At 39.9% G+C, this 14,411-nt stretch overlaps 1 protein-coding gene across 1 annotated transcript in view; it reads left to right on the forward strand.

The window, feature by feature from the left end:
* Positions 1-6,443: 6,443 nt before the first annotated feature.
* Positions 6,444-14,411, forward strand: part of LOC147689725 (carbohydrate sulfotransferase 9-like) — a 162,500-nt gene continuing 154,532 nt past the window's right edge. The window contains exon 1 of the mRNA XM_086936584.1: positions 6,444-6,637. The gene's annotated coding sequence lies outside the window, so the exon portion shown is untranslated. The remainder of the gene's footprint in view (positions 6,638-14,411) is intronic.

Consider the following 14,411-nt stretch of genomic DNA (forward strand, 5'->3'; position numbering starts at 1 on the left):
TCCAAACACCCAGAGCCCAGTCCCTACCCCTCTTCACTGGCCTCCGCGCCTGCGTTCCTCCTGGTTCCTGAGCTCCAGGGGGTTCTACCCCGCCCCGACCCACCCCACCCCCTCTTCTGGGGCCCCCTACCTACGCTCCCTGCCCAGGGCCGCCATGAGCCTAGAGCCGCCCCTGAGTCGATGCAAACAAAAACAAGATAAAGGCACAAGCAGAGTATGCATCACTGCTTGTTGACTTGTTAATTCTCCATGGGGCGGGGCAAGAGCTGTGCATCTGAAGTGGAGTTGACTGATATTAATAAACAAATACAAATGCTGCATACTATAAGGGCTATAAGGGCCCGATTCACAGAACTAACTTAAGACAAAATCCGAAACGTACTACTTTTGGTATTCACAGAAGGCATTTAGTAGTAGTAAAGTTAGGATTTTGTCTTAAGTCTGTTTTAAGTCTTAAGACAAACTTAAGACAAACTTAAGACAGACTTAAGACAGAATTAAGACAGACTTAAGACAAACTTAGGACAGACTTAAGACAAAATCCTAACTTTACTACTACTAAATGCCTTCTGTGAATACCAAAAGTAGTACATTTTGGATTTTGCCTTAAGTTAGTTCTGTGAATTGGGCCCTCCATGTCCATATATAACTTGCAGCCAAAACACACTGTTGACACACACTAGCATTAAACACGTAGTCCCCAAATAACACATAACACTTACGAGTGTAAGGGAACTATTATTGGCCGGTGGTCCTCACCGGGCTGATTTTGGCCCTGGGGATCCCATCCCTCAGATCCCGGCCATTTGCAGGACCAAGGGCCTGCCCATTAGTCCTGCGTGCACCCAGGGCACCCAGTTAACATTGGGACCGCAGGGGGGAGTCTCAAGGCCCCAGTGGTCCCTGCTGACTCCCCTCCTCCTGCAGGAGCTGGGATTGATTTCAGACACAGGGAGTTGCTAAACATGCAGCTCCCTGTGTCTGAAAGCAATTAATCTGTTTCCGCCAAGCCACAGCAAACAGTTATGTCCCAGGGGTGGGCACCCTGGCACATAGCAGGATTCGGCCCAGGAGGTGGCAGTCCCTGGTGCTGAGAATGGCCTGGGAGGGAGGCCGGGCTGCCTCCTTCCACCTTTAAAGTTACTTTGACCCTGGGAAGGCGGTGGTCCCGTTGGCCCAGAGGGGTCCATGTGGCCCGGGTACTACCCTCCTATAATTCCCCCATGCCCCTGGGACTTGATCTACCTTCTTTATTTTTTTCTGCAGGTGCCAAGGCTGTAGCTCGGCTGCCGCCTATACTGTTTTTTAAAACACATTTTGTTGCCCTGGCAGGGTCCTTCTGGGACACCCCCAAGAGATCAGGGTATTCCTACCTAGTCCCTTCTTTTTGTTTAATGTTTTTGTGGGATTCCCAAGATGGCTGCCAACACTTCCTGGTATGAAGTGTTGGCAGCCACTCAGATCTCAGCACGAGATCGGGAGGGTTTGCAGAACTTTTGCATCCCTATATATACAAATTTGGATTTCGGTTAATATCTAAAATTGCTAAACGGATTTACATCAAACAACAAAAAGGCACTTCCCTGGACCAAATCTACCTTTCTGCCAAATTTGTTGTAATTCCGTTCAGATGTTCGGGCTGTAGCTGTGTCTAAATTTCTAAAGGGAAATGACATGGAAAGAGTACGTTTTTTGATGCCCCCCTTTTTCTCAGCCGTGCTAGACATATCGCCCTGAAACTTTCCTTGAACAACAAGAATCACAATGACACCCTTTTGGGAAAATGTTGTGAAGATCCGTCAACCGGCGCCAAAGATAAAGGCAAGACAATAAACGCTTTTCCTATGGAAACATCGTTCTAACTATAACTACCTACTGACGACCTCCAGTACGTTATAACATATAAATATACATTCATATATATAAATATATGCATATATATAGCTACAGACATATTTATATATATATATATATATGTGTGTGTACCCAGACACAGACATATACACACACACACAGACACAAATAAGTGATCATGGCTTATTTTGTAAGTGGCTTGGCGTGGCCGGAGGAAAAGGAGTATTTAAGCAGCAAAATTATATGTCCAGATGCTCAGGCAATAAATTCTAAAATGTTGTAAAATGCTGGCTTACACAAGAAGTTGCACCCGCCTTCACTGAGGACATGGGTTGACATTGACAAGTGCTGAAGGTGGTATATATTTTCCATCCAGGCTGTCCTAAAGAAATAGGTGAAGTTGTGTGTGAATTCAGGTAAACAAAAAACAGTATGAAAGCAGGTTTGATCCTTATGTGGAGCAAAATATAGGCATGGCTTTGCCTGGAGTATGAATGTTTAATAATCTAGATATCGCATGTGTGTCTGTCACCTGGCTTGAGTCTCACTCTTTCTTAGACTTATCGACCTCTCAGAGACACTGCTTGGCAGACAGACCAGCACCTCTGTACAGCTGGTAAGACGAAACACATAGGTCACCTCTCAGTACTCCGCTGAGACAGACTCTGCAGACATCTGCAGAATGCTCTAGTTTTTCATCAGCTTGACCGGTGTCCCCTCCCCTCTCCATTAATCACGCCCTCCGCACCTGCCAGTTCCCAAATTTCCTGGAGACCCTTCCTGCATTATCTTCTCCTTCCGTTTCTTCGCTGTTTTTCTCAAGTGCCTTTTCCTCATGGAAAGGTTTACTTACTTTCCATAATTTCTTCGTTTCCCTCTGTTTGTTCTTGCGATTTCTTCGTGGTTTAAGGGGCAGATGTATCACACGTTTTTTTGGTCGCAAACGCTGCAAATCGGTAAAAAGCAGCGCTTGCGACAAAAAAATTTGGAAAATTGAATGTATCAACTAAAACGCATCGCAATATTAAGGAATCGCAAATTTTGCAATTCCTTAATATTGCGTAAACATTTAAGGAATCACAAATTGCAATTCCTTAAATGCTATGTAAGAAGCATTTAAGTTTTGAGGATTTACACTAAGAAATCGCAAATTACCCCTTGTAGTTGGTGGTAATTTGCGAATTCTTTTACAAATGCTTTTTTTGGCATTTGTAAAGGTGCCATGTGGCGCTCATACATGCCCTTAGGGCATGTATGTGCGCCATATGCGCACACATGTAAATTTCAGGGGTGCAGCAGGGTGTCCTTAAGACACCCTTGCACCCTTGAAATTATTCTCAATTTGTGATTAGCAAATTGCGAAACGCAAATTGAGAATGACTTCACATTCCTTCCTATGGGCCTTCTGGCCCATATAAATGAATGATGAATTATTTCTTAATTGTGATTAGCAATTTGCTAATCGCAATTAAAGAATTTTAAGAAATTGGTAAAAAATAGCGATTTTTTATATACATACCATTTTGCAATTCTCAAATAGCGATTCTCATAAAATCGCTATTTGAGAATCGCAAATAGATATTTTGATACATCTGCCCCCGAGTGTTTTATTTCGAGTATTTGTAATGTATTTAATTAAAGTCTTGTTTCCTAAATATTCCACTAACCTTTATTATTTTATTATCTCTTTTTTCATTTTAATGAAGTCATATGATTTTTATAGTCTACAGTATCCCTAATACTGCTCAATACTATTATTTATACATTATTGTAATATTTAATGATTTCCTGCATTACATTAATTAGATTTGTGTTGTTCCTGTTATTCTGTTTTGAAATGAATCTGTCATTCCCTTCGTTAAAATAACCTGGGAGGTATATCAGAGGATGCCCGACCTTGCTTTTAAAATAAATATATATAATTCATTGTTTTTTAATGTATTCATTGCATTCTATCTTTATCTTCTGTGTAATGCTATTATTGCAAATAATACCTGGGGGTGGGAGGGTGCGGGGGAACTACCCTGGACTCCACAATGTTTCTTCACATTTATAAAACTAAGCAAAATAATTTAATAATAGTGTAAGAACTATTTTATTCACGTAATGATGTCATTGTGGTCTAATTAAATGAAATACTCGGTATTAAATAGATATAAGTCTATCCTAGCATACGTTTTTATGGAATTGTGATACACACGATGAAATGGTGAATGGGCAAATGGATATTGATGTGACAACGGGAAAATTCAAGACGAAAGAGTACGACGAAGAAATGACTGAAAGGCGACAGGATGTTCCCACCTTCCCACTTCTGTCACACTCTATACACTTTAAGTTATTTTTGAAATGTTTATTTTACACCGTGTGACAGAAAACTGGACTTTCAACAGAGATCACGATTGATCCGAGAGTTGTCTCGTCTCTTGATCGAGATTCCAGGGAGACTGTTGTCCACTCTGATTGGCTTATTAAGGTCTACCCGCACCCCCCCTCCTCTTGCAGAATAGCTGACCTCCATAAGCCATGCAACAAGGCACCCGGTGAGTCTCAGCCTGTGTTTACAAGCAAGTGACAACAATACTTAGAGCAAGTGATTGTCGCCAGCGGGACAAACTTTGCGTGGGCCCTAAATAATTACTGTACCTTTATGACCAGTCTCGATCTAAAAGTGAACATAAGGAAAACTTATGTAATGCACATCGGCAACAGAGGGAACAAAGAGAAAAAAATCTTTGTGGACAACCTGCCTCTTGAAAGAACTAACATCTATCCTTATCTTGGTATAACTATTGATGAGGCGTTTAATTGGAGAGAGGCAATTAACTCCAGAAAGTTAGCCCTCATAAGAACAGTCGGCGCTTTAAAAGCATTTTCACTTCGTTTGGGAAAAAGACCACCCAACGAAATGATTAAGATATACAATGCAAAATCTATCAGCACAGCCACTTTTGGAGCAGGAGTCTGGGGTACAACTAATGTAGAGCAACTCCAAAAAATCGAAAACTCCTTCCTAAAGTTTTTATTGGCTGTTCCCAAAAGCACCACCACATTTGGTTGTCACCTTGAACTCGGAGTACACTATATATCGGACATCATTAAGATTCAGCCTATCATGCTATGGCGTAGAATTTGGGCCAGAGAAGAATGCCACCTTACAAGAACAATAATAGAGGACTGCATGAAACTAGACCATATGAATAAGATAAAATGGTTGGCATATGTAAAATCTTTTTTCACTGACATCGGCCGTCCGAGCTTCTTTGAAGACCCACCATCTGTAACAGACATTTCAAAAAAAGATCTAAAAACACTTTGTCTGTCACATTTATCTGAACTCCGAATGCTGTGTGAAATAGGTAAACCCTCAGTACAACAATGCTTAATGATACAGCTGGTCCCAACTATCCAACCTTATTTACAGTACCATTTGTCGCAATATGAAAAGTTACTCCTCACTCGTTTCAGGCTTAACATATATCATTTTTTGGTTCTATTTCCCATTCAGAATGTATGGACTCATAACACTGCAGTGTGTCCGTGTGACTCTATGTCCCCACAGTCTACAATACATGTCACATTTTTTTGTAAATTTTATATGGAACTACGCAGGAGGTGGATATTACCACTACTAAAAGTTATGAACATCCGTAGATGTCGCCCTGCCTATTTAGCCCTGCAACTTCTGGAAAATTCTTTGATGACAAAATCTGTGGCACAATATCTAAAATTATGCATTAGGCACCGTACGAACCTGTAATGATGTGTAATAGTTTTAATAATTTTTCTACAATGAATGAATAATGATTTTTAATATTTATTGTGTTTTTATGTACTTTTATGGTTTTCATATATGGAACCCGAATAAAGATATTTTGATTTGATTTGAACTTTGCGTGTACTAGCTGTCCGGTATCTTCCTATTTGACTGTTACTTGTAATAGACCCAAAAGGTCAAACATATAGTTTCTTACAGGAACTATAATTAATTTGTTTATTTGTTTAAAAACTGCCACCACAAAGTTCATTGATCTGCCAAAATACCGTCCCGCCAATCCTCTAAATTTTCACCAGTACACCAGTTAAAAATATGCCCAAAACACAATAATTATTAATTTCATCTTATTGCAGGTTTTTAAATTTCAGACCACCAAGCCTGCCATCGAAGACTCATACTACATTACACTCAGCTTATTTCCATCATTTGCGAAGTTTGGATGAAATTGGAATCGAACCGTGAGTAGATTTTATTGCCCCACAAAATCTTCCACTGTTCGTAGATATACTGATTCACCCATGCTAGTAAAAATGATTAAACATTAACACACGCCCATCATGTTTGCTCCTGGTATAAAGTTCAGATGGAGAGACTCATAGACAACTGATTAGGACTGCCATGAAACTGCATCACTCTCCTCCACGCCTACTAAAAAGCTTTGAGAGTCCTCCACCACAGTACAACCGAGGAGACTCTTAAAGTCCCTCTCCTCGCGTCTGGGCTGAAAAGACTAGGACGGCTATTTCCCTTCACTGCCTCACCGTACAAGAAGCATCAGCTCTTCAGCGGGTTCCAAACCGCCTTTCCTTTGGCGCGTTCTAAAGCCTGAACCCCCAATCAGAGGATTCCCTCACCTGCACCCCAAACCACCAACCAGGGGATTCCCACACTTCCACCTTCTTCAGATTCAACTCAAAAGGATCTCAAAGATGTGACCACCAAGAAATCTCACACGAGAGTCAAACAAGAGGAAATCCTCTGGAACCCATAATTTCTGTGCAACTGGTAAGCAATACTAAGCTATCTTCCATAGCAGTTCAAAGTGCATTATTCTGTATTGAATACTAAGCTCAGACCTTCTAAGAATTGTATATCTACGGTGGCCACCCACCCTACAAGGAAAGAGGGTAGAGTGGGTCCTTATTGGGCATAGACAAGTAACATGATTCAAGGCAAGGTTTAATGAAAATATTTTGCAGCTCTGGTTCAATTTTAAACTAGAAATCCTGAAGATAGAACGTGCCTACTACTTTATTAGAGAGAACGCTCTCTCTCTTATGTGGTCAAATCACCTGTCATAACCTTACCTAGAAAATACAGTTAACTTAAGCTAGTATCAGACAATACGTTTTTTGATCACCATGTGGTACCATTGGTAGGCATCTTTCAATAAAAAATCATGTGGTTTACAATTAATCCACAAAAACAAAGTATTTCAGCCCAGAAATGAACTAGAACGTTCATGGTGATTATTGTTAGCTGCTTGATTGAATTGACTTCTAAAAACACATCCTACATTTTGGTATTAACACCTTCAGGCAACCTCTTTCAACCCTCACAATTGCAAGAGGTATCACTTGCCACATACAAACGTGCTGAAATCTGCAAAAGCTATTGAAAATGGAGATTGGAAAGAGGGAAAAGGGGACGTGAAAAGTGGGAAGGAAAACAAAGATGGCGATCAGGCAGGCATGGAACATTGACAATAACCAGGAGGAAGAGCAAAAATGGAGGTTTTGGGTGGTAATGTTATGGCCAGAGCTGCTGACTTTGGAACAGGCGAATCAAATTCGAGTGCCTGTGTTGACTCAACAACATCCTGTGATTCTGAGCGAATCACTTAATCTCCCTATGCCTAAAGACTATAACTAACATGCATCAACCTATTTAGAAAGTGCAAACGGTGGAAATCGGTAATGCCCACATGCATCAAGCATTTTTGGACTCGCAAACGGTGCGATTCCTTAAAATCGGCCGTTTGCGACTCCAAAAATGGTTTTTCAGATGCATCATTATTTTGTAATGAAAATCGCTAATTTTGCGACTTTCCAGAATGCGATTGCATTTAAGGAATCGCAAATTTGCGATTCCTTAAATGCAATGCATCATTCTGAAATCAAAGTGCGAAAACAAAGTTTGGAAGTGCAAATTACCACGAGGTTGAACCTCGTGGTAATTTCCGAAAATTTTTAAAATGTTCTTATTTACATTTTAAACAATGTCATGTTACAGACACACATGTCCTTAGGACATGTGTGTGTGAAACATCCATTTAAAAATACATTTCAGGGGTGCAGGTGGGGGTCCTTTGGACCCCCCCTGCACCCATGGAATCCATCAACATTTGCGAATTCAAAATTGCGAATTCACAATTTCCATTGATTCCTATGGGCCTATAGGAATCAATGGGAATAGCGAATTCGCAATTTTGAATTCGCATAATATTTGCGATTCGGTAAAAATTGCGATTTTGACCGAATCGGAAATATTTAGCATTTTCAAAGATGCATCCCGTTTTGCGAATCCATATTTGCGATTCGGTAAAAATCGCAAATTTGGAAACGCAAAACGGGAGTTTGATGCATGTGGGTGCATATTCAGCCGTTTGCGCTTCCTAAATACGTTTTTGGGATGCATGAAACATTTTTTCAAAATTCGTTTTTTTTTGCATTTCCTAAAAATGTGAATGCATTTAAGGAATCGCATTTGTGCGATTCCTTAAATGCAATGCATCATTTTTAAAAAAAATGCGAATTTTGAAATAGGAAGTGCAAATTAACACGAGGTTGACCCTCGTGTTAATTTGCGAAATTGTTTCAAAAAGCACAAAAATGCCTTTTGAAAAGTGTCATGTTACAGACACACATGCCCTTAGGACATGTGTGTGTGAAACATGCACTTTAAAATACATTTCAGGGGCGCAGGGGGGGTCCTTTGGACCCCCCTCTGCACCCTTGCAATGCATCAACAAATTGCGATTTCCTAAAAAAAGAAATGCAAAACGGCATTGATTCCCATGGGCCTCTAGGCCCATAGGAATCAATGTAATGCCATTCCTTAATTGCGATTCGCAATTAAGGAATCGCAAATTACGAAATTTAAGAAATCCTAAAAAAAATTAGGATTTCTTGATGCATAGGATTTTGCAATTCCTAAATAGCGATTCCTTAATTTTCGCTATTTAGGAAATGCAATATCCTAGATTGATGCATGTGGCCGTATGAATCTGACCATGTGTTTTGTAAATGGTTCTCATGTGGCGTGCTTCAATGCATTTGGGCCATGTTTGGGTTCTATAAAACAGCAAATAAATAAATAAATGCATTAAAAAAATCTGCTCTGTAGGAGGTGAGATATGAGCATTGGAACAGGCATTGAAAATGGCAGTCAAAATGGCTGGAAGCAGGAGATTCATTTTGCGACATTTGTGGTCGGAGACAGGAAAGCAGTCTAGGCGGTGGCAGAAGACTGGATGCTGGAGCAATAGGGGCAGAATATTGCAAAAGAAAGTGGGTGGTGGAAGACGTTAGGATGGAATAGTGGGCGAGGCAAGAACTAACCATATAAAGCCGTGTTGATGCAGGCAGGCATGGAACATGGACAATAACCAGGAGGGAGAGTAAACGCAGTGGTCCAACGAAGTGCAAATAACTAAAAAAGAGCACTTATCTATCTCAAAAGAAGTTAGTCGCTGGAAAGTGAATACTCTTTTCAAGACTTTTGCACTGCTTTGAATGACCTTTAATTACCTGTCTGATGCTGTATACTGCGGTGAGTGAAAGCAAAATGTGAATGACAGTTTAACAGATCAATAGGCGAAGACCACTAGCCTAAAGCTCCTTTATATATGTATGTATTTTATCAGATTTGTTTTTCTTCAAAAACAAAATGTCATGCCTAAAAATGATGATTTTCCCATGCTGGAGAGCATCAGAGGAAACAAATGTTGCCGCAACAGTGCGTAAAGTATACTATGAAAACTGGAATGAATGTAAATAACAAAAAATGGATACGTGTGCCGCAAAAACTGGATCTATGTGCCGCAAAATGTCAATTTCAGTGCCGCAATATCCTGGGGAGCGAGGGGGGTGTCTAAGGAATTAGAAACAAAATAAGGTTTCGTTGCTCGAGCTCATTCTTCACGGCAGAGGCAGCAAGGCAGACCAAGCAAAACACACTGTCATTACACCAGAAGTGGCTAGTAACATATTAAAGCTGTGGGGCAAGCGAACTGCCCCACTGCATCTCAAAACACATTTACATTAAAAAAGAATACAAAATAAAAACACTTGCATGCATTAAAATTAACTTAAAAATAAAATAAATCCACTTACCTGTGCTGCGTCCTCTGTGTCCTTGCAGTCCGTGGGTCCGAAGGGCTCCAGTGGAAGCGGAAAGTTCCCTAACCAATCCAGATGCTGCTCTCATGCTGCATGACAGCATTACCTGGATTGGATGGAGTGTCCTGGATGGATGCTCCTTCAGGCAATTTAGGCCTGTGCTTGGTCTCCACCCGGCTGTCTAAGATAGCCGGGTGGTCACCTCTAAAGTGCGCATGTCACTTTGGCCAGCTCAAGACAGCCGGCCAAACTGACTTGCGCAATTCCGCAGTGTCAGGCCAGCCACGTCACCAGTCTCTGAACAGAACATCAGAGTACACGCCCCTCTTTCATCCTAGCTGCAGGGCGAGCTGACAGCTGCAGGCTGCTTTTAAATAATAAAATTGCAATCAAATAATTTCATTTCCCTTTTAGTGTTCACTTCACTTTAGCGCAGCCGGCAGCGGGTGGGGGGCAACGCTCCTTCGCCCTCACAAAGAAACCGCTGCTGATTACACCAGCAGGGCAAAAAGAAAATACAAGGATGTGAGACTTGTTTAAGCACCAATTCTATGGAGGAATACCCTACAGAACTCGACTATCCAGTCATATGTTTCAGAAATGAGCTGCAAATTCTCTTCAAGGAGCGGGTCATTCACTCATCTAAAGTCTATATAAAGTTCAAGCTCTAATAGCCTCGCTACATACATTTCTGACTCGTTCCTTCCTCTGCACTGTGTTTAGAGCTCTGGTGCTTGCGAACTAGGGGGACATGCATCAACCAAATTTGCGTTCGCAAATCGGCCCATTTGTGAACGCAAAAAAAGGCCTTTTATATGTATCAAAACCCTTTTTGCGATTCAGTAACCTGTTACCGAACAGCAAAATGGGATTTTGCAATTCAGTATTTGGAAGGGGTGTTTTTAGGGCGTCCCTTCCAATTAGCGAATCCTAATGGTATGTATGAATGTTTTGTGACCGTGAATGTGGTCGCGAAACATTTGCACTTTGCCACCTACTTCAAGTAGGTGGTAACCCATTCGTAAATTGGGAGGGGTCCCCACGGAGACCTTCCCCTTTGGGAATTGTTGTAAAAATTATTTTTAAGAGAAGGCAGTAGTCCCAAGACCTGTACGGTCTTAAAGACAATACATAGAACTCTTGAACTCTATACGACTTTTTATTGGCAGCCAGTTTAGGTCCTTGAGTGCCATAAAACAGAGACCATGTTGTGAGTAATGTAATATGTGAGGTCATAAGCAGTGTAAGGCGGGGGCACAAGATTTATTTGGCCCTGCTAACTATAACTGGTGAATTGATGTCTTTTATTTTTTAAGTTAAAAACGTTAATGTTGTTACTAATATATTCACCTAACTATAACATTGTTATTTCAGAGAATTCATAAGGTTTAAAAAAAAAAAGCGATCTTTTAATCTCACGTAACTATAACGCTACTTTAGCCTTTGTATTTTTAGTGAAAACGTATATGTTTGTGTGTATGTGTGTATATTATACTTACTTTACCTATACTTACCATGCATAGCAAAGGCATGCGTGATAAAGGCACCAGAATTGCATGTATGGTAAAGACATATATGGTATAAACTGCGTGGTAAAGGCACTGCATGGTAAAAACATTGTTGTAAAGACAGACAGTGTTAATGTGCAAAAATGACAAAATAATAAAGTAACACTATCACAAAATGTGCAGCTTCACCCCTTTTCGTGCTGCATAATTTAGTCAACCATTCCTCATAATTTATCGCATGACTCCAGTGGACCTGGGTATAATATAGAACTATGTGTTTGAAAATAGACGTGTGGGTGTTTTCCAATCAATCAGGGATTTGTCGAACGCACCACTTACTCGTTAGGGGCTCAAGGCGCTGTTGGTCATTTACAAACTTTCCAGTCAAAGGTCACTATCCAAAGCTGTGCAATCCCTCTAAAATGTGCACACCCACTTTTTCATAGCTCCTAATTGGTACAAGTATGTCAGGAACCTGCCTGTAAACATTCTGTTCAGAGATCCACCCATTAATTATCTGGGCCACTTATCTCAAGGTTTACATTGAAAGCTATGTATACAATAAAGGTGTGGTAATTATATTTAACATACAGAGCATCCACACAGTAGATGAATTGCTTCAATTTAATTCTCTTGTCCGGGAGTATGGGATTAAGACAGATATTTGTGACAATAGCCGTGTTATTCCAGACTTATTAAACCCTCAGTAAACCCATTTTGATCTTAATGGCTAAAATGTGTGCATACTTTAACACCAGTTGCGTTATTTTTTATTCATTTTTGGTAATTTGGTAATATAACCAAGACTACAACGAAGTAAGAATTATAGATATATTTGATCAACCGCAGACAAAAGCAGGCTTCAGGTTTTACATTTATGACATTATGTAGAAGTACTATTCAATGTTTTTCCCCTCATTCAAACTCCTTTATAATGCACACATATTTCTCCAATCCCGTATACCTTCTTCTGGTTTCCTTCAACCATTGACCATTCTGGAATGTCTCTATGCCATGTTTTGGACTTAACCCCTTTTCAGCATCTAGTGTATGACTGAGCACCTTTGGCCAACAAGAAACCCACTGCCACCATGCAAAAGCTCAGGCCATTCTTTTTTTTTTGCAAGATTTTTTTTAAACAAGGGTGTAGTCCCAAGATGAACAGTTTGGGGTACATTGTTATTACATTTCCATTGCTCTTTGAAAAGACCTGGGCCCAAATTCTACTAATTTTATTCTATATGATGGCAAACTTTAACAGAAAAACAGTTGAAATAGAGTCATAGGTAGATGTAGGCAGCGAGAGGGAGAGAGATTTAGACAATGAAATTGAATGCTAATGTGTCTTCGTCGGTCAGGCTCAAGCAAAAAATTCCAGTAAGGGAGTCCATCAAAAGCTCTTTGGCAGATACTTACCTCTGTTCAACAAATTCCTGAAAGTTAAGACATTTGCAGACAGCAGCTCCATATTGGACGAGATGCTGTCTGGATTCATGGTAACAGTTTAAACCCTGTTATAAAATTTGTAAAATATTATCCAACTACACTTATGTAAAATGTGTTAATGTGTGAATTTCACCACAACAGACATGCAATTTTCAAATGTTAAGCAATATCGCCCACCACCAGTGATAAAAGTATTCTTTAAATTAGTTAAAGGGGGATTTCCTTACAGTGTCCTGCTCTCATTTAAATATCAGAAGGCATGGGCTGTTTTACTGCTCACTCCTGTTACCAGTGTTACTGCTTTCTAAAGGAAAGTTAGTACTTTTTACCAGAATTACCTGAGCTGTAAGGCAATAACATAATCCACACTGGAGTTCAAAACTAAAGTGTAGGGGGAGCATAAGGTTTAGGCAGGCATACACCTTGTAATTGATTTCTCAGACAATGAATTGAATATTTTAAACATAAATTGAAGATACACCTCTTTAAAGAACAGTACATCACAATTTATTTTACAACCTAAAATTCCGCTACTTCCCCTATCCTTCACTGACTACATGCTTACCTTTGACCTTGCCTTTTTAACTGAGATTTGTTCTATATAAATACCACCTAAATACATAAAATCAACACAATGGATAATAAGAAAGAAGACATTGCTACTGCTGGATTGCACCAACAATTATGAAAATATATTAAAAGTTGTGAACAAACAGTTGTAATATGACACTGTCACAGCGCTAAAGTGATTGAGGCTGTGTACTATGAGAATGTGAATCCACACACTGTATTGAAGGAACTAACTAATGCTACAATTGTTTTAAAATCTTCCTCATGAAAACAAAAACTCAAATTTGTGATAGCCATCTAATAGACATAGATTAAAAAAATTCTATTGAGGATCAACTTAGAGGCAATCTGTAAAGTATCTATACAGCACATTAATGGTAATAAAGTGAAAGCACAACACAAGAAAGTTCCCACACCACTCTAGTCAAATAGGTTACATTTTAATTAATGAAATAATATCGGAACAAAACAATCCAATCAGTAGAATTTTAGGTAAGCAAGTAAAAGCAAGTAAAATTAATCTAAAAGAAGAGGAAGGGCCAGAGTGGTCCATTGTTGAAAATAAAAATCTAGCAAAACAAGGGACAAAAAGGTGTGGTCAGAGAGTGAGAGACAGTGTGTAGTGTGGGGGTTAGCGGTGGAGGATTTATGGGGAGCTTGGTGTTGCAGGAGGCACTAAACACTGATGTCCATATTTAAATTAACGGTGTGATCCTAGGAAAATCACTATAATATGTAATGCCTCATTATTTTATTTGTCGCCCTACATTGAGTTGACCTACACTCAAGCAAAACTGCAGCATAAAATGCTGTCTACATAAACTGGGGTTGCTTCTGTTCGTGTCTAAAGTGGATCTAGCCCCGTAATTCAGGCTAGACTGTTCTTATTGGAGCAGGACCACGACTGATTTGCAT

Source organism: Lissotriton vulgaris, chromosome 9 (assembly GCF_964263255.1).
Source record: "Lissotriton vulgaris chromosome 9, aLisVul1.2, whole genome shotgun sequence".
NCBI classification, from domain to species: Eukaryota; Metazoa; Chordata; class Amphibia; order Caudata; family Salamandridae; genus Lissotriton; species Lissotriton vulgaris.